We start from the raw sequence: 24,053 nt of genomic DNA on the forward strand, positions 1-24,053 counted from the left end.
CATGGCCCTGGTCAGTTTGGCTTAATGGAGAGAGCATCGGCCTGTGGACTGAAGAGTCCAGGTTTGATTCTGATCAGGGGCACACATGCCTGGGTTTCGGGCTCAATCCCCAGTAGGGGGCCTGGGGCGGCAGCTGATCAGTGATTCTTTTTTTTTTTTAAATATATTTTATTGATTTTTCACAGAGAGGAAGGGAGAGGGATAGAGAGCTAGAAACATCGATGAGAGAGAAACATCGACCAGCTGCTTCCTGCACACCCCCCACCGGGATATGTGCCAGCAACCAATGTACATGCCCTTAACCGGAATCGAACCTGGGACCTTCCAGTCCGCAGACCGACGCTCTATCCACTGAGCCAAACCGGTTTCGGCTGATCAGTGATTCTTATCATTGATGTTTCTATCTCTCTCTCCCTCTCCCTTTCTGAAATTTTAAAAATATATATTTTTTTAAAGAAAACACATCATCTTCACTTTGGGCTTTGTCATCTTACAATATCCTTTGTGCAGTGTTTTAACTTCCCTCAACTTTCCTTTACCCACCTTTAAAGTGCAATCTATTTTGGGGAAGATGATCAGGAAAGTGATTCCAATGGGTAGAAGTTTTTTTTGGAGGGGATGGGTCATGAAGATATTTAAAAATTGAGCATGGTGATGGTTGTACCACTCTGAATTTACTTTAAAAAACCAGTTCATTGTACACTTTAGGTGACATGTACAGTATATGGGTTATATCTCAACAAAGCTGTTCTTTTATTTCTTTTTAAATAAAGACCAGTCTTATAATCAGTTGCAGATGTTTTCAGAGGCCCCTCAAGATTTGCTCACCATGTCCCAAATCACGGCTGTGATTCCCAGTTGCCTCCAGTCCTGGTGGATCTGGATGGTGTGGTTTGCAAAGGAGAAGGTGGCAAGAGGCTTATGGAATTTCGGCAACCCCATTCCCCCGGTCTCCTCATAGGGCACCAGGGCCATTCCCACTGGGCCAGCTCTGCTCCCTTTAACCTGTTGGGCAAAAGAATCCTGCGTGCTCTGGCCAGAAAGTGCATTCTTTCTTAGGTGGCCCGGATGCTTTTTTTAAGGTCATTTTATGGATTCAAAAGAATAAACAGAGATGTGGAAAGCTTTTGTCAAAATCCTTTCACATGGTTCTTCCAGTCTCATGGGAAATGAGATGTGGCTCTGAATTCATCCCAAAGTGTGTCTTTGGGCAAAAGCACTCAGAACGGTACAACTCCTGCAGAATGCCCCACACACTTTGCTGTCAGGACTCAGGGGGGCTTGAGGGTGAGCGAGGCGGCAGTGCCAGCACAGGACCTGGGAGAAGGTAGCGCTTTCTACACTGCCCAGGCCACGTGGACTACAGCAGTACCTGCCCAGGTGGGCAGGGTGTTTCTGCTGTTTTGTTTTGGTCTGGCCTCCACCCCGTCAGCCACGGACCTGTGCCTGCACTGAGACTGAATGGTTTGATGGCCCTACTTTTTGGTGGACAGTGGATGCACTCCCAGAGACTGGCAGTTAGACTCTGGTGGCTTCTGAGTCCCTTGCGGGGAGAGCCCGGCCCTAGGTCAAGAACAGACTCAGGCGTCCTCGGCCAGGAGGCCTCCTTGGGCTAGGGGCCGCCACAGTTTGAAGGCTGGCCATGACCCCAATCCTGGCAGGGGTCTCCTCTGGGGTGCTGGCAGGCCTGGTCTAGGGCTGAGGGCGGTTTAGAGGCTGGTCACGCCCCCGATCCTGGTGGGGATCTCCTCTGGGGCGCTGGCAGGCCTGGGTTAGGGTCACTGGCGGTTTGGAGGCCGGTCACGCCCCCGATCCTGTTGGGGGTCTCCTCTGGGGTGCTGGCAGGCCTGGGCTAATGGCCACCCTGGTTTAGAGACTGGTCAAGCCCCCGATCCTGGTGGGGGTCTCCTCTGGGGCGCTGGCAGGCCTGGGCTCTGGCGCCGCAAAGGGAGAGGTTCCTGAACCTGCTTCCCACACACCTAGGCTAGGATCCATCTTGTAGGAGGCGGCTTCAATGCCCGGGGTCGGTGACCAGGTCCTCCTGAGCCTCGCTTTCTGGGCTGCAGTCCCACGTCTCCCAGTGCCCCAGCCTCGGATGCGCCCACGCAGTGGCCCCCACCACCAGCCACCTCAGCGCAGGCCACAGCAGCTGAAGCCAGCCTCTTGGAAGCCAGGCCACCACACCCACCACCCTAGTAGCTCTCTGCTGCTTGCTCTGTGCCCTGTCCACTGGGGTCAGGGAGTGCTCCCAGCCCAGAGGCCTTCCCTCCCTCCGCAGCCTGGCTTGGGAAGCTGGCCTCATGCTGGGGCTACTATGTCAGCATGCCCACTCGGCTACTATGGGTGCGACTCGGGCCCCCACGGAGGCCAACCTGGAGAACGTGGATCCCAACTCTGCATCCGGCTGCTGCAGATGGCCTCGGTGGTCAACTACCACCTGCTCCTTCCATTGGCCCCATTGATCCCTCTCAGCACCAGCCATTTAGGCGAGGGTGGCGATCGCCGGGGACCCCGCCCCGGGAGGCTGCTGGCCGTGCCCGGCCACGCCCCCCCCGGGTCGTGATGGGTCCCCGGATCCACGGGAGGCTGCTGGCCGTGCCCGGCCACGACCCCCGGGTCACGATGCAGCCCTGGACCCCCGGGAGGCTGCTGGCCGTGCCCGGCCACGCCCCCCCGGGTCGCGATGGGTCCCGGGACCCCAGGGAGGCTGCTGGCCCTGCCCGGCCACGCCCCCCCGGGTCGCGATGCAGCCCTGGACCCCGGGGAGGCTGCTGGCCGTGCCCGGCCATGCCCACCCGGGTCGCGATGGGTCCCGGGACCCCAGGGAGGCTCCTGGCTGTGCCCGGCCACGCCCCCCCCCGGGGTCGCGATGCAGCCCCGAACACCCGGGAGGCTGCTGGCCGTGCCCGGCCACACCCCCCCATCTCGATCCAGCCGGGGAGCCCGGGAGGCTTCTGGCTTTTCCCTACCGTGCCCCTCTAGGGTTGTCATCGCTCCCCAGGACCCCGGGAACTAAGAGGATTTGGCGGCCGCCATCTTGGTTTTCTCAACGGCCAGATAGTTACCCGGAGTCCCGCCCCCTGCCTCTCGCAGGCCCAATCATGGGCATAGCGGAGGTGCGGTCAATTTGCATGTTACTGTATTATAAAGTAAGATGGCATAAAAACTAGTATAAAATATATTATAGCAAATATAAATTATCTTGATACTTTCATAATGTTGCATATAAACTGTAACCCTCTCTTACCTTAATCATTCATGTATATGTCAGCACAGAATATTACATAAAAACCTTTAGTCTCCATGTTCCAATAAATCAGTAAGAGTAGGTTTGCTTTAAATTACAGTTGTGAAGATGGGAGAATTCTAATTCATCCCCATTTGTAAAATGCCTTTTTTGTTTTGTTTGCATGATCATAGGTTGTTATTGTCCTTCAGATGTGCTTTTTTTTAAAAAAAGGAATGGATTTTTTTTCAAAGTTATAGCTATTTGAAAGTCTGAAATTATATATCATCTCACAAGGCAGAGGTGGTTACATGGTGAGAACTGCATATCATTTTACCTTTTATGTTTTCTTCTTCAATAAGCTCAATTTTGCAAGATAGCTACGAATAGCTCAAATTTAGTGAACAATGTATCTGGCATTTTGCTAAAACCTTTACATATTGTCTCACTTAATTTTCATAGCAATCCTATAAGGTAGGAGTTTAAATAAATTAGGAATATAGAAGATAAAGGAAATGAAGCATTTTGTTTGTGATCACCTAATAGTAGACAGATAAATGTTTTACTGACCTGGCATTGCAGGACATCTGGCAACTCTAGTCCTGCCTACTCTATATGAACAGGGCTTCTCCAGTCACTAAAAATCAGACCAGGAGGGCCTCTTATAGATTCCAAAACGCTCCCCCTAGGAGCAGGACCAACTGCCCTAAGGACCATCGCCTACAGGAAAGATTCAGTACATTCCGAGTCTACAATCCTCAACTTGCCAATTTTAGGAACTGAATGGTACATAAGGAAGTGAAACCAAAATACTAACTAATTTCCAACTAAATCAGGTAGTTCCTTCCTTAACTCTCCCAGGCAGAGGCTCCTGTGCTTGAGATCCACACTCTTGTTTTTGACACTGCTCTCATAGCACTTCCCAAGTGGATAATAATTCAGCTGTTTGTGCGTATGTTTCCTTCATTAAACAGAAGCAAATTTAATCTCTTTCACCACTTTCGTTTTTCCCTAAGGGCTGAAAGTATTTTGAAATAATCTCAACTTATTTTAAAAGATATCTTTATTATGGTATGATTTAAAAATAATATATAATAAACTACATTTTGATACGTTTGGCATATGTATACTGCTAGGAAACTGTCACTACAATCCATGGAGTGAACAAACTCATCAGACCAAAAGGTTTGCTCAATCGCCGCTCCTGCAACTTTACACCCCACTTATTCTAAGGCAACCACCAATCTACTTCTTGTTGCTACATATAGTTTTGCATTTTCCAGAAACATATACAAAAGAAACTGTACTATCTGTAATCTTTTTGTCTGGATCATTTTATTCAGCTTAATTATTTTGAGATTCATCCCTGTTGTTTTATATATCACTAGCTCATTCTTTTTAAATAAGTCACTTTCCATTGTATTGATATACTGTCAGGAGCCAAGAGTTGGTCAAAGGATTAACTCTGACCTTACTTCAGTAAGTTACTGAAACTAGGCCCACTTCCTCTTGCCTGAGGACAAAGCATTCCTTCTGTAGCCGCCCTTCAACCGCCACACCCTTTATCTATAGTCCGCACCCTTTACGACTTTAGCCGATTATCTAAGTCAGCCCCCACCCCTCCTAGGCATCTCCCCTTCTAGAAACCACATATAAGGAACACTGTAAGAATAAAATTTCGAGGCTTGATCAGAAACCCTTTTGTCTACCCTCCATTCTTCTGCGTCCCTTGTCTGTCTCTCATTCTCTTAGGTGCGCCGCCTCGATACCCTCGTTAGAAGACCCCGCTGGCCGGGGCAATATACTATATTTTACTTATTCATTTCCTATTAAATCGATACTTGGATTGTTTCCCCTTTTTGGCTAGTTAACTTGTATCCTGCAACCTTGTTAAATTGTAAAGTCAACTTTAAATCATTCAGTTATGCTTTGAAGATAGTTATTTTATTTTGCTTCTTTTAATATTTTTCACTATTTTTTGTTTCTTTCTTATTGTACTATTGTAAAATAATTATTAGATTAGAGTGCATGAAAGTTTAATAAAGTAGAAAGAGCGCAAGCTTCTCATCTTTAAATATAGAAATATACATGTTTATAAAAACATAATATTTTCTCTCTTTTAGCTTCTCCACAGTAACACTGGTGTTACTCTTGTTTTTTAATGCCATCATAAAGATATGGTTAAATCTCACATATTACAATAATCTGAATCTATGACAATCATTAGGTCAGAATTACTAGACAAGAAGATCCTTAAGGCAAGGTCTATGTTTTGATTTTCATATATTGAATTCAGTGGTGCTTCACACATATTAGGGAAACAATATACTCTTAAATAAATCCATTCATAAATAGCAAAATATCATTCTGTGTGTGAGCTGAGAAAGTAGATTTGCCTTATATATGAAGAATATATGAATGCATTATTAGCAATATGCAGAAAACTGTTTCAGTTTGTCCTGTAATATAAACAATAAATCCTCACTTATTCTTTGTTGGCTTTGAAGTGTATTTGATATATTTCAAATTATGTGTGGGCATCTGCAAGGATTCTATGTGAAGGTAGAAACCCTGTTATGTAAAACAATGAGAATGTGAACACTTTCCATGCCTGACATTGCTTTCTTTATGATTTCTTATCGACAAAGTTGTTTTGCTTTAATCAAAGGGTGAATGAATGTAGTTGGTAATCTCTGGTAAACTCATAGCAATTTATTTCAAGTCTGGGGACCTTTGGTGCCCTCCTCTCACAATGCATAATAGAATTTCTTATCTTTGAAAAGCCAGGCCAGTCTGTGGCTATACGGGAGTGATTATAAAATCCTTACCTCTTATTATCTTTAATTTTATGTTTCATCCATTTTATAACAACTTTTGGCATTTTAAAAATTAATAATTAGTGGTTGAATTGTGGAGGAAAGATGAAGAGCATATTGTTTGATTCATTCTCCATTCAACATATTTTTAATGAAAACTAACTCAATATTTTAAATGACATAAAAGTGGGCTTGGGATGAGGAGACCTGGACTCACTTTGTAAGTCTTATAATACTTTCTTTTTCTGTTTTAAATGGATTCAGGGTTCTTTCTACCAGCCCATAAACTGCTTGTTTCCAGTCTCTAAGAAATCATGCAAGTGTTGGCAAGGTTGATTCTGGCTAGAACAGCAAAGGAATATTGGAGTAAAAGTTGCAAAGGTGGCTCGGCATGTGTGGCTCAGTGGATTGAGAACGTTAGTCCATGCACCAAGAGGTCACTGGTTCAATTCCTAGTCAGGCAATGATTTCAATCCCCAGTAGGGGGCCTGCAGGAGGCAGCCCATCCATATTCCTCTCATATCAATGTTTCTCTCTCTTCCATTCTCTCTCTCTCTAAAATCAATAAGATATATATATTTTTTAAAGTCACAAAGCTTAAATATTATATTTATTTTTCTTTCTTATAGCAGTTCAATTTTAGATATTTTCAAAATAAGACAATTACACACTTATAAGTGAAATTAGATTGCTGAAGGATAGTTTTATGTGAAATTTAGTGACAGAAACAAATGCATTTTCCACTGAAAACTGACTTTAGTTATATTAAGTATTATATAACTTAAAAGTTAAATATAATATTAAAATACAATATAGAATGTTGTATATGTCATTTACAGCTTTTATGTAGAATACCTATTTGTTTAGAATTGTGTTGTTTGCTTCATACCCTTCTAAAACTGAATATTGACTTCTGAAATTGTTTTATGTTTTTTCTGAACTGTTTATAAGAATGTCTTTTGTTTATTTCTCTGGAATTAAATTTTTATTTAGTCTAAATAATCATAGCTTAATATTTTACTCTAAATTAAATTTAATATGCTGACACTTTATTGATTTCCCACTATGGCTTTTATAAACTTTTTTATATTAGATATTTTGATAAACTGTTTTATGAATTTGTACTTATTATCCATCAGATGCTAATCATTATCAAAAAGTGTTCTGTAGGGAAGAGTAAATCTGAATAATTTATTCAATAACTGGCAGAAAATGTTTACTTTACTACTAATCTCTTCTTTATATAAATGCAATATATCTTATGAGAGTAAGCAGTCAATAAAAACCTTAGAAACTAATTTTATTTAATGATCTTAGAAATAATAATAAAATATACTTTTTGTAATATAGGTGTGCTAATGAGAATGATTTGGGAAAAATAAATACTGGAGTTGTAAGTTATTCAACATCAAGTCAATCATAGCTGTAAAGATACTTTGTAGCTGTGTTTTGTTCAATAACAGGTAGTGGGCAGAATTTTGTCCTATCAGCCATTCAATGTCACAGGTCTTTCAAAGGTATTTTCTACCCATCTTTATAACCTCATTCCCGTGTTCCTTCATATCTCATCCTCTGTGAAACCAATTGTTAGGAAAAGATATACATTCTTTGGTGCCTGAAGCCTAAACACTTGTGTGGCAAGAGTGAGAGGCTTTTTGAGAAAAGAATTTATGATGTCAAGTAGGAATGAAAGTGTATTTTTACTTATAATGCATATATGAGGCACAGAAAGTTTTAAAAGTGTTAAGAAATCTGGCGTGACAGGTGTGGCTCAGTGGTTGAGCATCGACCTATGAACTGGGAAGTCCTGGTATGATTTCGGTCAGGGTACATGCCCAGGTTGTGGGCTCCATCTCCAGTAGGGGGCAAGCAGGAGGCAGCTGATCAATGATTCTCTCTCATCATTGATGTTTCTATCTCTCTGAAATGAACAAAAATATTCTTAAAAATTAAAACAAAATCTTACATATAAGGCAAGCATTGCAAAATCCAGAAAATGACCAAACATCTATGTCACACTTGCATGTTATGACTAAAGAAGGGTTTATACACTGGGCATGAGGATGCTTGGAAATCATTACTACACCCAGATGGTGAGCAATAACTTAACAATATAGAAAAATAATTTCATATCACATAAATATGCCCCACTATAGACATACAGCATATATTCCCCACTCCAGTTTCCATTAGTCAAATAACAAAATGACAATAATAGTTCCTCCAATGCCACCTGGCATGAGAGAACGTGTAACAGAGTGAAATCAAATTGGTCTTAATCAGTTATATTCAAAACATATCAAATTTATAAATATTTTTAAATATAGGACCACAAGAACATATATTTTCTGTGTTCTTGGAAGGAGCTTATGCCTGTGAGGATCCCTAGATCATAAGGTTTTTAGCTCACAGTAAATGCAACTCCCCTCTTATCAAACCAATCTAAAACCATCATCCTTCCATAAGTATGTCACGTATTTCTTTCCATGGTGTCTTTGCTCCAGTTTCTCTTTCTGCTTTCAACTTGTATCTTCTTCAAAACTTACACACTGTTAGGACTGAATTTAACTACATCCTCCCTAGAAATTTTAGTAATTCTTCATAAGTGTTAGAAATTAATCTGATGGCATCATCACTTGACTTTATTCCCCTACTATACTATTCTATTTGGATATAGTTTTCATGGTTCCTGCATTATAGCATCTATTCAATGAATTTTAGTATACGTACTCTTGAGTATCTTACCTAATAATAGACAAACATGTAAATTGACCGTACCTCCGCTATGCCACCAGCCAATCAGGAGTGATATGCAAATTAACTCAACAACGATGGAGGTTAATTTGCATACACAGGCCACCGAAGAATTACTAAAATTTCTATAGGATGTAGTTAAATTCAGTTAAATAGTGAAGGGGGCTGGATGCTTGCATCGTCACCATGGCGATGACGCAGGAATTCTGTCCCCCCTCCCTGGTCTTTCAGGGCCTCTGGGCAGCTTGGGAAGGCAGGCCGGAGCAGAAAGAGGTGGCTCCTGGAGTGGAAAGAGGTGGCTCCCAGAGCGGAAAGAGGTAGCTCTGGGGCCTGAGCAGAAAGGGGCTGGGCTGGAGTGGAAAGGTGGTGCCAGCAGCCAGGGAAAGGAAAGCCCATTCTAGCATGAATCTACGTGCATCGGGCTTCTAGTTAAATATAAAATCAAAGAGAAAAAGCAATTTAAAAATAATTAAACCATAAAACTACTAAAACTGGTAAATAAATTCAGTAAAGTAGGAGGATACAAAATAAATACTCAGATATTAGTTTCATTTTCTATACCAACAGTTAACAATCAGAGAGGAAAACTAAGAAAATAATTCCATTAAAATTGCATCAAAAATACTTTGGAATAATATAAGCAATGAGGTAAAAGGCTGCTACTCAGAAATTTATAAGACATTAAAGAAATAAATTGAATAAAATACAAATAAATGCTTATGGAGAAGAAGAATTACATCATTAAAATATCTATCATACCCAAAGCAATCTATAGATTCAATGCAATTCATATCAAAATACCAATGACATATTTCAGAGAACTAGAACAAATAACCCAAAAATGTATATGGAACTACAAAATAACCTGAATAATCACAGTAATCTTGAAAGAAGAACAAAGTTGGAGGAATAATACTACCTGCTATCAAACTATACTACACAGCCATAATAATCAGAACAACATGGTACCAGCATAAAAATAGACATATACATTAATGGAACAGATAGGGAGCCCAGAAATAAACTCACACCTATATGGTCAATTAATGCAAAGGTTGGCAAAGGAAGATTTACAGTTGTTTGTAAGAAAAATTCTATATAATAAAGAGGTAATATGCAAATTGACCCTCACACCCTCATAAGATGGCTGCCTACGACCAGGCCAGCAGAGGGGTTAGTGAGGGAGGACCAAACAACTGAACAAGCAGGCTATGTGGGGTGACCAGGCTGGCATGGAGGCAGTTAGGAGCAACCAGGCTGGCAGGGAGGGGGCAGTTAGGGGTGACCAGGCCTACAGGAGGGGGTAGTTAGTGGCAATCAGGCTGGCACACAGAGGCAGTGAGGGGTAATCAGGTCAGCGGGGGGTAGGGGACAGTTAGGCAGGCAGGCAGGTGAGCGATTAGGAGCCAATAGTCCAGGATTGTGAGAGGGGATGTTGGACTGACGGTTTAGGGGGATCAGGCCTAAACCATCAGTCGGACATCCCCCATAGGGTCCCTGATTGGAGAAGGTGCAGGCTGGGCTGAGGGGACCCCCCTGTGCATGAATTTCATGCACCGGGACTCTAGTAATATAATAATTAATAAATATTAATACAAGAATAAACTATTTTGCATACTCACAACTATAAACCTACTTTTGCCCACACCTGTATTTGACAAATAAGTCAATAATATACAAAAAATTAAAGAAAGTCTATTCAATAAATGGTGTTGGTGCCTCAGGGAACACTTTGCAAAGCATATGATTGTCTAACCATTATGTTGTACACTTGAAACTAATACAAAATAATATTGAATGAAAACTGTAATTGAGAAAAATATTAATTTTTTGTAATTAATCATTTCACAGTATACATATGTATAAAATCATCATTTTGTACACCTTAAAAAAAAAGAAAAACAATTGAACTTATTACAAAGTGTACTATTTAATATTCTTATAACATTCTTGCCCTGATCAATGTTCTTAGTGGTTAGGGCATTGGCCTGTACATGGAAAGGTCTCCTGTTCTATTCCTGGTCAAGGGCATGTACCTGGATTGTGAGTTTGATCACCAGCCCAAGTAGGGGCGCAAGCAGAGGGAACAAATTGGTGTGTCTCCCTTACATCAATGTTTCTTTCTCTCTCTCTGACTTCCACTTGCCTCGCTTCCAGTATCTCTTAAAAAAAAAAAAAAAATCAATGGAAAATATCTTTCGGTGAGGATTAACAAAAAAAAATGATAATCTTATATAATAAAAGCCTAATATGCTAAGTGTCCAGTTGACGATTTGACCATTCAACCAATCAAAGCATAATATGCTAATGATATGCTAAGACCACTCACTGCTCACTATGATATACACTGACCACTAGGGGGGCAGACAGTTGACCGGTAGGTTAGCTTGCTGCTGGGGACAACCTGATCGGGACTAAGTGAGATGAGGCTAGACATGCCCTGGAGCCCTCCCACGGTCCCTCCCCAGCCCCGATCGTCCACTGGTGGGGTCCCTCAGCCTGGCCTGTGCCCTCTCGCAATCTAGGACCTCTCAGGGGATGTCGGAAAGCTGGTTTCAGCCCGATCTTGCAGGCCAGACCAAGGGACCCCACTGGTGCATGAATTCATGCATCAGGCCTCTAGTAGTAATAATATAATAATCTTATCAATGCCTCTCTATGAATTTCAATAGGAATAATTATGTGTTCCTTTAATTTTAGAAAAATAAATTTTCTCTAAAAATAAGAGTATTCAAATATTAACATGTAGGGAATATATATCTTCTATTGAAGGTTTTTAGAGAAAAGGTCTTTTAGGTTGGCAGGTTGAATCTTGTTCTTAAATCTAATTTATAATGCAGCCTACAAAATACTAATGTGATAAATTTAATGTTATATTTTAAATAGTTCTGTAATGTTTTTATAATCAATATGAGAGTCTTTCTGCAATTAAAAAATGTGATTTGGCAATTGGAGAAAATAATCAAAACAATTTCCAAAATACATGTTTATTAGTGCTGAAAAAAATGATTATATTTCTACATAAATACATGCAAATGAGAGAACTACATATCTTGCAAGCCTTTGTCACTTACTTATTTTTTACTTAAATTTTATATTTACTAACTAGATTGAAAGAAAGTAAATGATTTAAAGTTCAAATTATAAATGACTTTCAATATATGATTTTGCTAACAGCATTTATTGATTATTAAACAAAAGATGGTTAAGAAGTATTATGTATATATCTGGGAATAATCTTATCATGATAATCTCCATTTCATTGATGTTAAATTGAGATTTAGGAAGTTTAGATAATTTGCCCAGTTCACACAAATCATTATTAGGATTATAAGGATTTTAAATATCCAAAGCTTACATTCATTGTGTGTGTGTGTGAGTGTGTATATTTCTTTGTGTATGTGACACAGACAAAAATAAACATATTAATATATGGAAAGAATTACCATTACTACACAATTACAATAAAAAGGAATTTTGCTTTTTCCTCAGATTCACAGGCCATAAGTTTAGAACACCAAAGAATCAAGTGAGAATGTATTTCCATATGCGTTAATTCATGAGAATGCATTTCTTAACCTGATTTTGTTATGCCACTGTAATCTTGTAATTATAGTTAGTTAAAAGAAGTCATGAGAATTAGACCCCAGATAAATTTAGAATTTTGTAAGTTAGGTTGGACTTACTATTGACTTAGAACAAGAAACTTAACTTCTCAGATTCTATTTTATTAGTTGTAAAATTGGTAAAAATATCTGCATTATAAGATAGTTTTAAACTAATAATATAACATATGAAACACCAAGATAATTGTCTAGAATTATCCAGTATAATTTTAAACTGAGATGAAAATAGACTGGTACTTCACATATAAAATATAGAATGCTGATTCTCTCTAATAACATTGAAATATTTTCTTTATCTTTAGATTACATATTCTCTAGCTAAGCAAAATCACTTACTGGTTTTAAGCAATACTATAAAAATATGACTTAACAAATATGACTCATTTTACAATGTTATTTCAACAGTAAATTTATTTCTCATTTGTCTCTATGCCATGAAAAATAATTTCTAAGACTTGAACCCCACTGATTTTAAAGGAAGGGCAGACTTACATTAGCTCAGCAATGTGCAGGACAAGATAGCAATGACCCCTGCAATTCTGTAGAGACTGACAGCCACACAAATATAAAATTCATTTATTTTTAGAAAAGTCAAAGATGAAGATTCGAGTGTTGATATAAAATATATAATTTTGAATTTCATGGAAAATATAAATATGTTTAAATAGTCTCAAGTGAACAAAATTAAGGTTGTTAAATAATTTTAAATGCTCTCTATTACATATGAATTGCAGATGTCACGAAATTGTTGGTATAATAAACAGATTAGTATTTCTAATAAAGTCTTCTTATACTGATGAACCGAAATTATTACAATTTCTTTTCAAAAGCCAGACATACTAGTAAACAACTCTTTGACTTTGTTGACTTTTGCATATTTAATTTACCAAAGGTGTAATGAATGAGGAGTTTTAGGCTGATCGGATCATTACTGAAGGACAAGAGTGAGTCTTTTTGAGAAAACTATCCTACTTTCTCCTAAGAAATATTGGATGAGTACAAATATTGAAGTTAATTATATTTTTTCTTAATTACAATCAGAAGGAAAATAAGAAAAATGATGATAGATACTTGTATCATCTGTACACATGCATATATGTCTTAAATGTAAAGATTATGCTTTCTTCTTAAATTTATTCTGCATATTGTTTATGTTTAAACTAGAGGCCTGGTGCACGAAATTCATGAATGAGTAGGGTCCCTAGGCCTGGCTGGCTATCAGGGCTGATCGGGGCTTTCCGGCTGCTGGTTGGGGCCTTCCTTCTTTCTGCACCATCCCTTGGTGGTCAGTGCACGTCATAGCGAGCAGTTGAACTCCCAGTTGGTGGAACTCCCACCTGAGGGGAAAATTTGCATATTAGGCTTTTATTATATAGGATGCTTTGTTTTTTAGAATTATTTTAAATAGTACATAATGGATGAATGAGTATGTCTGTGGTATTTCACATTCTTACTCGGTCCAATAAAACATTTGAAAACTACTGCATATTTCCATTATTTATAGTTTTAATATTAATAAGGTTTTATTAATATTCAATAAAGCATGGCTTTTGAGAATTTTCTACTCTTCATTGTTTATTATTTGGGCGATTATTTGTTTTGTTTTTGTTTAAGAGAACCAGTTTCTAGATTCTCAACTTTTTGTATTTAATTGAATTATAATTGATATATAACATTAGTTTATATCAATTAAACTAAAAACATTATATGAGTTTCAGGTATACACCATGGTTTGACATTTGTGTGCAAAATAATTACAATACATCTAGTTACCATGTGTTATCATACATAATTACAATGTTTTTCTTGTGATGAACAATTTTAATATTTACCATCTTAGCAACTTTTAAATATACAGTATTATATTACTAACTACAGTCACCATGCTGCATATTACATAGCCATGATGTATTTATTTCATAACTGGAAGTTTGTAACTTTTTACCTCCTTCACCCATTTTGACGACCTGTCACCCATTCCTCTCCTCAGGTAACCACCAATCTGTTCTTTCTGTCTCTGAGTTTGTTTTTATGTCTAGTTTTGGTTTTTAAATTCCACATGTGAGATCATATGGTATTTGTCTTTCTATATCTGGCATATTTTACTTAGCATAATGTTGATGATTTTCTTTGCTCTGCAGAGGCTTTAGAGTTTTATTTAGTCCCATTTATTGATTTTTGCTTTTGCTTGCCCTGACCAGTTTGGCCCAGTGGATAGAGCGTTGGACTGCGGACTGAAGGGTCTCAGGTTCGATTCCAGTCAAGGACATGTACCTTGGTTGCAGGCACATCCCCAGTAGGGGGTGTGCAGGAGGCAGCTGATCGATGTTTCTCTCTCATCAATGTTTCTAACTCTCTATCTCTCTCCCTTCCTCTCTGTAAAAAAAAAAATCAATAAAACATATATTTTATTATTTTTTTAATTACTTTATTGATTAAGGTATCACATATTTGTCATCAACCCCCTCCCCCAGTTCCCTTCCCAATCCCCCCCACACGCAAGCCCCCCTCCCTGTGTTGTCCGTGATCACTGGTTAGGCTCATATGCAAGCACACAAGTCCTTTGGTTGATCTATCTCCATTGTCCCCACACTCCCCTACTTTCCCTCTGAGGTCTGACAGTCTGATCATTGCTGTTCTTGTTCTTCAGTCTATGTTGTTCATCATTTCCCCTAAACGAGTGAGCTCATGTGATACTAGGAATACACTTATAGGGACTGAAAATGAGACAAGCAATAATGGTTATGCTGAGAGGCAAATGAATCAGTCTGTAGTGAGTTTCCTTCTGGGCCAACAGTTCTTTTGAGTCCCGGTTTCTATGTCCAGCAGTTGTTAATGTGTTCATAACAGCAATGATATTTCAATTCTGGATGGTGGACAAATGGTGGTATTGCAGGTCCGACCCTCTCTGGTTTGGTCCTGGGCAATCTGCAGTGACGCATATCTGCTGACTGCTAGTATGGCAAGGCATCGTCAGCGTCTTCCATCTCTGGACTGTTTCTCTTCTGACTTTATGGCTGGAGCACTCCTGTCAATTCCTCTCTGTTGCAGGAATCCACATGTCTCGGAGTTGTTTTCTGAAAATATACAAACATATTCTCGACCAAAAGTTAATAAAGGAATATTTTCTATAAATTTGACTTGCGATCCTTTTTCATTTTTTTGCCCAAATGATTTTCCTTTGGCTTGTTTTGACACCATGTATGTTTTACCTGGGTGACTTGCTGTTAGCATTACAAATGAAAGTTAGTTTTCTAAAGTAAAAATTTTCTAGATGTAATTTATTTGCAGGATATTTTTCCTTACATGATATTCTTCTACTATCCCCCCTTTTGTGGTTTAAATATTGGGAGGCTTTTGGAAATTTTATGCTGTAATCTTGATAGCTTTTAAATTTTACTTTTTTGCACTAAAATGTGACTGCTTTAGGTTCATTATATGTTATGCAATTTTACCATGAGATGAACTACCAATAAAAATTTTAGTTAACACTTTAGTAACAGCTTTTTTGTCCAGTACAATTGATTTTTCTAGAGTATTTTCTTATTTTGATTGGCCAATTTAAATTAGTCTGAAAACTTGACTACTATTTTACTGTCAAATTTAATACTCTAACAACCATCTTGTTTTACCCTGTAATTATTAGTGGAGATGATTATTTGCCTTCTTGAGTAGGCCCTGAGCATTCCTGGTGCTAAGCTGGATTTAGATATCCTAGACCCCAGTTCCCCGGATCATGGGTGCAAGACATCTCCATCAAGTCTTGTTGCGGTGAGAGGGCATCTGCTGTCAGCCAAGTCTCTGTTACCTGGGTCCCGATTTGAGCTGGGCATGTGAAGCTGAGCAGCCATGGGAGCAGGAGATCTCCTTCAGCAGGGGTGAGGGTTCAGGCCCCTGTAAACTTGGGGGGGGTGAAGGTCTGTGCCCCACCTCTGTTGACCCCCAAGTTCTCTCCTGATGGCCCCTGTGCGACTGTGCCTGTCTTAGGTTGTTCCTTCCCTGAGGAATCTTACCCGTCTCTGGCTAACCAGCCATCCTCCGGGGCCAAGCAGGGTGATGTGAGGTTTAGTTCTGTCTCCTTGGTCGCCTATGCCCCCATGGCCTCCGCGCCCAGCACCTGTCTTGGGATCCCCTCGCCTGCTGGCAGGGTTCCAGCACTGATCACATATCTTGTGGAACCCAGGTTTCTTCTCCAAGGAGGCCCAGTTCACCCCACTGGGCGAGAGACACATCCATGGTACCAGCCATCATGAGGTTTCACCCTTGGCATGAACAGAAGCTCAGGCAACAGCTGTGGACAATTGGATTGTGAGAAGCAGGTCCCTCTTGGCTAAAAGGGCAAGAGGGGCCAATTTAGAATGCTCGGGTGCCTTCCCAGGGGGCCCTCTACATAGTGGAAGGGATTAAACCCTTTCATGTCCTTTTTAAATTGCTGCCAGACCTTCAAAGAATTAGTTTGTAAGTTTGTTTGGGATAATTATATAATATGCTGTTGTAATTCTAAAATATCTAGAGATGTGTCACGTTTGTCTCCAAACGTAACACATCTCTAGATATTCTCCCCCCCCCCCCCATGGGTTTGAGGAATTATTATATGTAATGGGGGTGATCCAAGTCTGGGAAAATTTTTAATGACAGTGTAGAATAATATCATGTAAGGATATTCTTTGTTCTAGTCCATGGCAATACCCTTTCAAACTGGCTGTCTATTTCTTTTTGTATAGACAAGGTCTTGGTTACATTTTCTGCACTTCTACCACGGGCAAGTAGTGATAGTAGTGACACCCTTTCTTTGGTGTCCACACAAGCCAGAAACCTCTCTTTAATTTTACACACAAAGGGGCATTGTTTTGATTTTGTGTTATACAAAAGGGAAGCTGGGTGGAGACCCCTGCGTATTTATACTTTCTTGCCCCCCCCCCCCCCCCATGGACCTCCTGGATAACCAAGGTGTTTGGTATTGTTGGTGACTACATTAGTCAGGGGATCAGCCTATATGAGTGGTCTTACCCATGAAGAGTCAGGAGCATAAGTCCAAAATACTTACCCTCTTGTCCCGGGTAAAATTACCTTACATCTGATGATTGCTAGCATGGCTGGAAAGGCGTTCTAGTGCATTCTTGGGTTTCTGGTTACCTCACAATTTCTTCCCTGAGGTTTGACATTCTGATTGATGTTTCTCTGTTTCTGGATCTATTTTTCCCCCCATCAGTTTATGTTGTTCCTTATATTCCACAAATGAGTGAGATCATGTGATATTTCTCTTTCTCTGCCTGGCTTATTTCACTAAGCATTATGTTCTCCATCTCCATCCATATTGTTGCAAATGGTAAGAGCTCCTTTTTTACCGCAGCATAGTACTCCATTGTGTAGATGTACCACAGTTTTTTAATCCATTCATCTGCTGATGGGCACTTAGGCTGTTTCCAAATCTTAGCTATGGTGAATTGTGCTGCTATGAACATACGGGTGCATACATCCTTTCTGATTGATGTTTCCAGTTTCTTAGGATATATTCCTAGAAGAGGGATCACTGGGTCAAATGGGAGTTCTATTTTTAGTTTTTTAAGGAAATTCCATACTGTTCTCCACAGTGGCTGCACCAGTCTGCATTCCCACCAGCAGTGCACGAGGGTTCCTTTTTCTCCACATCCTCGCCAGCACTTGTCATTTGTTGACTTGTTGATAATGGCCATTCTGACAGGTGTGAGATGGTACCGCATTGTTGTTTTGATTTGCATCTCTCTGATGATCAGTGATTTAGAGCAGGTTTTCATATGTCTCTTGGCCTTCCTTCTGTCTTCTTTCGAAAAGTTTCTATTTAGATCAGTTGCCCATTTTTTGATTGGGTTGTTTATCTTCTTTTTGTTAAGCTGCATGAGTTCCCTGTAAATGTTGGAGATTAAACCCTTATCGTTGACATCATTGGCAAATATGTTCTCCCATGCTGTGGGCTTTCTTGTTGTTTTATTGATGGTTTCTGTTGCTGTGCAAAAGCTTTTTATTTTGATGTAATCCCATTTGTTTATTTTCTCTTTAGCTTCCATTGCCCTAGGAGCAGTATCAGTGAAGAAGTTCTTTTGGCATATGTCAGAGATTTTTCTGCCTGTAGATTCCTCTAGTATTTTTATGGTTTCCTGTCTTATGTTTAACTCCTTGATCCATTTTGAGTTTATTTTTGTGTATGGTGTAAGTTGGTGGTCTAGTTTCATTTTTTTGCATGTATCTGTCCAATTTTCCCAACACCATTTATTGAAGAGACTGTCTTGACTCCATTGTATGTTCATGCCTCCTTTATCAAATATTAATTGAGCATAGCGATTTGGATAGATTTCTGGGTTCTCTATTCTATTCCATTGGTCTATATGTCTGTTCTTGTGCCAATACCAGGCAGTTTTGAGAACAGTGGCTTTGTAATATAGCTTGAAATCTGGTATTGAGATCCCTCCTACTTTATTCTTCTTTCTCAGTATTGCTGTAGCTATTCGGGGTCTTTTTTTATTCCAGATGAATTTTTGAAAAGTTCGTTCTAGGTCTGTGAAGTATGCCATTGGAATTTTAATGGGAAGTGCATTGAAAGTATAGATTGCTTTGGGTAGTATGGACATTTTGATGATGTTGATTCTACCAATCCATGAACATGGTATGTTCCTCCATCTGTTTATGTCTTCCTCTATCTGTTTTTTCAGTGTTGTATAGTTTTCCGTGTATAGGTCTTTTACCTCCTTAGTTAAGTTTATTCCTAGGTATCTTAATTTTTTTGGTGTGATGGTAAATGAGATTGCTTTTTTAGTCTCTCTTTCTGTAAGATCATTATTGGTGTATATAAATGCCATAGATTTCTTAGCATTTATTTTGTATCCTGCTACTCTGCCAAATTCATTTATTAAGTCTAATAATTTTTTGATGGAGTCTTTAGGGTTTTCTATGTACAGTATCATGTCATCTGCAAATAAGGACAGTTTTACTTCTACTTTTCCAATTTGGATGCCTTTTATTTCTTCTTCTTGTCTGATTGCAATGGCTAGTATTTCCAACACTATGTTGAATAGGAGTGGAGAGAGTGGGCATCCCTGTCTTGTTCCTGTTCTTAGGGGAAATGGTTTTAGTTTTTGCCCATTGAGTATGATGTTGGCTGTGGGTTTGTCATATATGGCTTTTATTATGTTGAGGTATGATCCTTCTATTCCCACCTTGCTGAGATTTTTTATCAAGAAAGAGTGTTGGATTTTGTCAATTGCTTTTTCTGCATCAACTGATATGACTATATGGTTTTTATCTCTCAATGTGTTTATGTGATGTATGACGTTTATTGATTTGTGAATATTGTACCATTCTTGCATCCCAGGGATAAATCCTACTTGGTCATGGTGTATGAGCTTTCTGATGTACTGCTGGATTCGATTTGCTAGAATTTTGTTGAGGATTTTGGCATCTATGTTCATGAGGGATATTGGCCTGTAATTCTCTTTCATTGTGTTATCTTTATCTGGTTTTGGTATTAGGGTGATGCTGGCTTCATAAAAGGAGCTTGGGAGTGTTCCTTCTTCTTGAATTTTCAGGAATAGTCTGAGGAGGATAGGTTTTAGCTCTTCCTTGAATGTTTTGTAAAACTCCCCTGTGAACCCGTCTGGCCCTGGACTTTTGTTTGCTGGAAGTTTTTTGATGACTGCTTCAATTTCTTCCATAGTTATCAACTTATTGAGATTTTTAGTCTCTTCCTGAGTAAGTTTTGGAAGGTTGTGTTTTTCTAGGAATGTGTCCATTTCCTCCAGGTTGTCTAGTTTGTTGGAATAGAGTTGTTCATAGTATTTTTTGACAATCCTTTGTATTTCTTTGGGGTCTGTTGTTATTTCACCTCTTTCATTTCTGATTTTGTTTATTTGGGTCCTCTCTAAAATATATATTTTAAAAAATCTATACTAATAAAAGCCTAGGTTGTGTGGGATCCCTTGTCACGTCCCGCGTGTTTCAGGGTTCCCGTTCAGGTCCGGTTTCTGGAGAAGGCCGCAATCAAAATGAAGAGAAGCTAGAAAAGAATTAATTTGGGAAAATGTGGGGCCAGGCGGGAGCCACCTCTAGTGGGAGGACTCCAAGCTCTGGCCTTTGCTCTATCCCTTTTATTAGAGTTCTGAGATACACCCATTGCCCTTAGGCAGGTAATTCCAGTAACAGACAGATGATCTTATCAATAAGGATTTACATGATTATTTGGTGGGGAAGTTGCCTCAGTTACCATCGTCTCAATTAGATAGGGAGTGGTTGGCTCTGACCTTTAGCTTCAAGGTTGACCAGCCTTGCCGGGTTCCCTTTTCACATAACTACCAAGTAACAATGTTCGGTTTCCGGCATAGGTGGCATCTGCCCCTTGTGTCATCACAAGATGGCCACCCCATGTCATCACAAGATGGCCATCCCCACATTGTCATAAGATGGCTGCCACGAGATGGCCGCGCTCATGTCGTCACAAGATAGATACCACAAGATGGCCACCTCCATGTTGTCACAATATGGCTGCCCCACATCATCACAAGATCGCCACCACAAGATGGCTGCCATAAGATGGACGCTGGCAGAGGAGGGCAGCTGGGAGCCATCAGGCCGACAGAGGAAGGCAGTTGTGGGTGTTCGGGCTGGCAGGGAAGGGCAGGTGGGGGCGATCGTGCTGGCAGGGGAGGGCAGTTGGGGGCAATCTGGTGGCAGGGAAGGACAGGTGGGGAGATCCTGCTGGCAGAGGAGGGCAGTTGGGGGCAATCAGGCTGGCAGGGGAGCAGTTAGGGGGTGATCAGGCAGGCAGGCAGAAGTGGTTAGGGGCATTCAGGCAGGCAATCTGGCGAGTGGTTAGGAGCCAGCAGTCCCGGATTGTGAGAGGGATATCTAACCGGAAGTCGGACATCCCCTGAGAGATCCCAGATTGGATAGGGTGCAGGCTGGGTTGAGGGACACCCCCCCCCCCCGCAGTGCACGAATTTTGTGCACCAGGTCTCTAGTACAAAATAAAAAAGGATCGCCAAGACTGATGTTAAGGAGCTTGCCATCTATATTTTCTTTTAGGAGTTCTAAGGTTTCACATTCAAGAATTTAATCCATTTTGAGTTAATTTTTGTGTATGGGGTAAGATACTAGTCTAGTATTTTTTTCTTTTGCTTTTGGCTGTCCAGTTTTCTCAGCACCATTTTTTTGAAGAGATTGTTCTTCTCCACTCCATATTTTTAACTACTTTGTTCTTCTTTCTCAAGATTGCTTTGTCTTTTCTAGGTCTTTTCTGGTCTCATTAAAAAAAAAAAAATTGGATCTATGAAATGTATCAATTTGGCAGGTGAAGAATATACCCTGGCATAAGACCCATATTTCCCATTCAGAACCCAAACTTTCATTCCTCCAGCTACCAGGTATGTTAGCTACTGACAGATCACGGCTGAATTAAATTAGGTTGACCTGAAAGGAGATGCCTTGCCCAAGACCATGTCCCATCTCTGGGAGTAGTACAGATCCTGATAAATGGCTCACAATATAAAACCATTGGTGATTTTAGGGCCATAGCGAGGGGCTAAGGAAAAATTATGAGCAATATTGATAGCTAACATTAATTAATGCTATTTTTCTGTACTTACTAAAAAAATCATTTTAGCTACTTGATTGTTAATGAGTTTTTAACTGAAAAAGAACCACCTTGCTTAATAGAAAATATTTTCCAGATTTGGTGATCTGGGTTTGAAAGAAGAGAAATGTGATTGTCTTATAACCTGAAATGGACACTTTTGAGGTGTCCTTAGTGACTGTTATCCTTGATGTGAGGTGTTTTTTCCAATTTAGGGCACTTTGTTCTTTTTAAAAAGTTGTGAAAGTTGCTAATGCATGGCATTAGTATATGTAAAACAATAATAAGGGGAGAAGATAATTTTTATGTGATTAATAAACTATTTTTTCCACAAGATATTTTTTGGTTTTCATATAAAGCGAAAGAAGGAAAATGCTGAACAGTGTTGTGGGTGTGGGTATCTTGTGAGGTTTCTCTGTATTTGTGTTAAGTAATCAAGCCTGAACAAAATGTCCTGCTCTCTATTATGTTGTTTATTATAAAAGTGCTTCAGATTTAATTTTCATGAAAGTACTTAAAAGAAATCCTTACTACAAGCACAAACACTTATAACACTTCAGATAAACATGAGTGTTTGTATTAGCCAAAATTGAAATGCACAAAAATATGAATCCCAGCCATCAGGAAAATATTTTTATATGTAATATCTTGCTTGTGGAAAATTACAACAAAATCTATAAGATTTTTAGCCCATTTTTGAAATACAAAGTGCTTGTTCTAGGACATAGGCAAGTACAAACCTGGGGATGAAGATACTTGTAGAGTCTGAAGTGTATGATGAATTGATCAAAGTGCAGTTCTATATATTAATGTGTTAAAGCTATGTTTTGGAAGCTTTGCCAACATGACTAAGTGATGAATAATTTAACAAGAAAATTAATTAATATGGGGGGGAAACTGACAAGAAAGAAATGTATCTTGGAATAGAACCTGATAATTTTTATAACCTGATCATGTTTTGCAAGGGGGTGAGTCTCTCTAAGTCTGCAAGTGTTTCAGAGGTATGTCATTTGAGGATATAGTTTCATGAAGATGTGATGTAGAGCCCTGCCCAGGTAGCTCAGTTGGTTACAGTGTCATCCTGATATGCCAAGGTTGCAGGTTTGACCCACTCAGAGCACATACAAAACTCAACCAATGAATGCATAAATAAGTTGAACAATAAGTCTATCTCTTTCCAACTTCTCTCTCCTTTCCCCTCTCCCTCTAAAATTAATTTTAAAAAAATGATGTAGAAAGCCTGAAAATAGCTAGGAAGAGAGGAGGCTGAGAAATAATTTTCTGTAATGAATATATCCTAGACATTGGAATAAATTTGGTAGAATGAGGAGATAAGTTACAATTGGATTATATTATATTATTCAGAGGGAATCTTTAGCACAAAAATGGAGAGGTCCATACAAGTTGGCAATAGCTGGGATGCCTAGCACCAGACTTATAAGTGAGAGAGACTTTCTATGCAACAGAGAACTGGAGAATGAAAGAGGGTAGGCAGAGAACTGTCAGAAACCCCTGTGTGTAAATTAGGATGAGAAATTAAATGTGGTCCTTACTAATTTATTTATTCAACCAACAATTATTTATTGAATATTTACTATATGTCAGGCACGATTCTGTAGCAGGAATGCAAACAAAATTCTTTACTCTCATAGATTACATCCTAGTGGGAGAGGTAAACAATAAAAGATGAATATTTAAGTAAATATATATTTTGTTAGCTCATGATAAATGCCAACTGGTAAATTAAAACATGGAAAGTAAATAATTATTATGGGGGTGGCGAACTGAATTTTTAAATAGAATAGCCAGAAAAAGGTCTCACAGAGAAGATGACATGTGAGAAAAGTCCTTAAAGAATTGAGAGAGAGAACCATACAGCTAGCTACCTGAGGTAACAGCATTCCAAATTTCCTAATGAAACGCACACCTGGACAATGTGACCATAAAGAAATGAGCAAAGGGTAGAAGAGTAGATGTGGCTTGGAATACAGGTAGATTGTGTAGGTTCTTGCAGGTCAAATGGAGATTTT

The sequence above is a fragment of the Eptesicus fuscus genome, chromosome 7, assembly GCF_027574615.1.
Source record: "Eptesicus fuscus isolate TK198812 chromosome 7, DD_ASM_mEF_20220401, whole genome shotgun sequence".
NCBI classification, from domain to species: domain Eukaryota; kingdom Metazoa; phylum Chordata; class Mammalia; order Chiroptera; family Vespertilionidae; genus Eptesicus; species Eptesicus fuscus.